We start from the raw sequence: 3870 nt of genomic DNA, 5'->3' as shown, positions 1-3870 counted from the left end.
CTCAGCAATTTCATTGAGTGTCGCATCATTTTGTAGCAGGAATTCCTTTGCATATTAGTCGACACACTAAGAACATAACATAAGAACATAAGAGAAGCCAATGTTGGATCAGGCCAGTGGCCCATCCAGTCCAACACTCTGTCACACAGTGGCCAAAAATCCCAGGTGCCATCAGGAGGTCCAGCAGTGGGGCCAGAACTCCAGAAGCCCTCCCACTGCTGCCCCCCCCCCCCAAGCACCAAGAATACAGAGCATCACTTGCCCCAACAGTGCACAATTGATCTTTGGACCTTGCTGCCATAGGATGTGGTCATGGGCTGCCAAGTCGGAAAGGGGGAGTGGACACATTCATGGAGGACAGGGCTTTCAATGGCTAGTACTAGTGGATTATTTAGTGTGAGGGGAAGGGATTGTAAGCCGCTCTGAGGCCGTAGTCACACGGTCATAGTACTAGTGGATTATTTAGTGTGAGGGGAAGGGATTGTAAGCCGCTCTGAGGCCGTGGTCACACGGTCATTTTGATCGGGTTTCACCACTGTTCCCTATCGCACTTAAAAGAGCTGATCAGACGGCTGTATCTGTCTCCCGTATCCAAGCGGACTCACCGGTTTCCTAGCGATTTTCCCGACACCAGGAACATCAAGAACTTTCCGAATATTTGTACTCTGAATCCGCAATTTCGCCCATCTGGACAGCCATTTCTTGCTATGAATGCAATTAGGTTGTCTGAATGTCGTTCTCGCACTGAATTTTTTTCTAGCTTTTGCCTTTGTGCGCATGAGCAATCCTGCGTTGAATATATTCAATGCATGAACATTCAAGCGTACATATATAGACTCCAGCACTCAGTTGTACATCGGTGGTTCATTTTGTTCGCTGTTCAGGGGGGGGAAGACTGCAAAAACCAGGGAGTACAGCACGTCCATGTGCATGTGTGCATGTGATAAGAAAATTTAAAAAAACTTGTGCCGCACCGCCGCATTGTGCGCATGAGCAATCCTGCACTGTATATCCAATGCATGAACATTCAAGCGTACATATATAGACTCTAGCACTCGGTTGTACGTTGGTGGTTCATTTTGTTCGCTGTTGGGGGGGGGGGAACCTGCAAAAACCAGGAAGTACAGTGTGTCCAAGTGGGAGTGGTGATTTGACCATGTGCATGTGCGCATGTGCAAAGAAAAAAAATTAAAACCTGTGCCGCACCGCTGCTTGGGCGGCATGGCTATCTGGATGGTGCCTGGAGCCTCGTCGCGTGATACAAGCGGTTCCCGGAGAGATATTTGATCATCCCAACCCACAAAAAATATCCCCGATCAAATATAACAGGGCTTTCAATGGCTAGTACTAGTGGATTATTTAGTGTGAGGGGAAGGGATTGTAAGCCGCTCTGAGGCCGTAGTCACACGGTCATTTTGATCGGGTTTCACCACTGTTCCCTATCGCATTTAAAAGAGCTGATCAGACAGCTGTATCTGTCTCCCGTATCCAGGAAAATCAAGTACTTTCCGAATATTTGTGCTCTGAATCCGCAATTTCGCCAGTCTGGACAGCCATTTCTTGCTATGAATGCAATTAGGTTGTCTGAATGTCGTTCTCGCACTGAATTTTTTTCTAGCTTTTGCCTTTGTGCGCATGAGCAATCCTGCGTTGAATATATTCAATGCATGAACATTCAAGCGTACATATATAGACTCCAGCACTCAGTTGTACATCGGTGGTTCATTTTGTTCGCTGTTCAGGGGAGGGGGGGGAACAGCAAAAACCAGGAAGTACAGTGTGTCCAAGTGGGAGTGGTGATTTGACCATGTGCATGTGCGCATGTGCAAAGAAAAAAAATTAAAACCTGTGCCGCACCGCTGCTTGGGCGGCAGGTATGTAGGGCTATCTTTCAGCTATGCTCCTGCAGAGTGCAGGGGGTTGGACTAGATGACCTGCAAGGTCCCTTCCAACTCTAACATTCTATGATTCGATGAGGAGAAGAAGAAGGAGAAGGAAGAGAAGAAGAAGAAGAGATTGGATTGGATTTATACCCTGCCCTTCACTGGGAGTCTCAGAGTGCCTTACAAACTCTTCCCTTCCCCTCCCCACAACAGACACCCTGTGAGGTAGGCAGGGCTGAGAGAGCTCTTTCCAGAACTGTCCTTGAGAGAACACCTCTGAGAGAACTATGGCTTGCCCAAGGTCCTCCAGCAGCTGCAAGTGGAGGAGTGGGGAATCAAACCCAGTTCTTCCAGAGTCCGCGCACTTAACGACTACACTACACCACTACACCAAACTGGCAAAGAGCCCAGAGAAGAACTCCGTAGGTCCTCTCAGCTCAGCACCTAAAGAACTGAAGGGGAAATGGCAACACCCCCTCTCCGCGCATGCCGGTCTTGGCAGGAAAAGATGAGTGCACACACCAGGGGGGGAGGGGCACCCTTCAGAGCTGTGGGGCTAAAAAGTTATCTCTAAAGGTGGGCCTGTGTCTTAAGAGCTAAGCATAATTTGCAGTGATGCTTTTCCTTAAAAAGGCAATTTCAGCCATGCCCCACATGGACGACACTCCAGCTCTTATTGTTCAAGACATAGATGGAACTTTTTTTGCATATGTGGTGGACATGTGAGAAAGCAAAAAGGTACTGGCAAGAAACACATGGAGAAATGCAGAATATTTTAAAGATTACATTTCCCATGCAAGCTAAGCTGTTAGGTATACTGCCTAACAATTTGCCAAAATTTTTGGAAGAGATAGTCAGATATACGGTGACAGCGGCTAGGATTATTTATGCAGCAAAATGGAAAGCAGATACTTGCTCATGATTAGAAGAGTGGAAGAAGAAACTTGCTGAGTATGCAGAGGTGGCGAAACTAACATTTTATCTGAGAAGCAGATCAGTTACGAAATTCGAGGAGAGATGGAGAGTGCATTACTTGTATGGAAGCAGGAGACAGATCTAGAATGAGAAGTAGTTCTAAATGTTAAAGGTTGACTATAAGTGTGTATCCCAACAAAAGTTATTTTTATTGTATTTTATAGGCAGTGTTTTAAAATTATTTTATGTAATGAAGTGGTCTCGGGGGGAAAACATTTTTAATTTTTTGTTTATATTACATCGTTACTTTTTACTTTCTGTATTTTCTTTTATATTATCTGTTTTCTTAAAAATAAAAAAAAATTAAAAGAAATTGTTTAAGGTGTTGTTGTTTTTCTACTATCCGTATGTATTTGGCTCCCTTCCTTCAAAATGGATTTTAGTTTCTTTAATGACCAACAGGGTCTTGTTCGGCATTTGTGAATCATTGTCAATTATCAACTTGCATCTTTTGTATATTTGTTATGCTAAAAGAATAAATCATCAGCTTTTAAGAAGGGGGCCTTTCCGGTTTCTCACGTAGCCAGCTGAAGATGCAGCTCATGAAAAAAGACAATACCATGTAATCACCCTGCTATGGCTGTAACAAAATTAAAAGCACAACCAGTGACATTTGCTGCCTAGAAAGTGAAAAGCAAGCCCCTGATGTCTCTCCAAGGAACAGAACAGATAATTAATCATCGATTCAGAAGCGCCGCGAGAGAACTTGGTATGTATTGGAGGAATAGGAAATAACGAATGACGAATGACTCAAAATACAGAGGGGGGAAAATGAAAACTGAAGGACAGTGTGGTGTCGTAGCTGCGTGGACTGGGGTTCAAATCCCTGCTTAGCTTCCGAATTCTGGTGAGATCGGGCTAGCCTGGGCCATCTAAATCAGGGCAATAAAATTATAAAACCTAGATTAGATCAAATGAATGCCTGGCTTCCAGGTGAGCGGAAAGGGTGGGGCACGACACTGTGGGTTTGTTCCACAGAAGGCAGCTGCAGGTACGGGGGGGGGGGGCAAGC

This window comes from Gekko japonicus, unplaced genomic scaffold, assembly GCF_001447785.1.
Source record: "Gekko japonicus isolate JY-2015 unplaced genomic scaffold, Gekko_japonicus_V1.1 scaffold777, whole genome shotgun sequence".
Classification (NCBI taxonomy): Eukaryota; Metazoa; Chordata; class Lepidosauria; order Squamata; family Gekkonidae; genus Gekko; species Gekko japonicus.
This window is presented reverse-complemented; position numbering follows the sequence as displayed.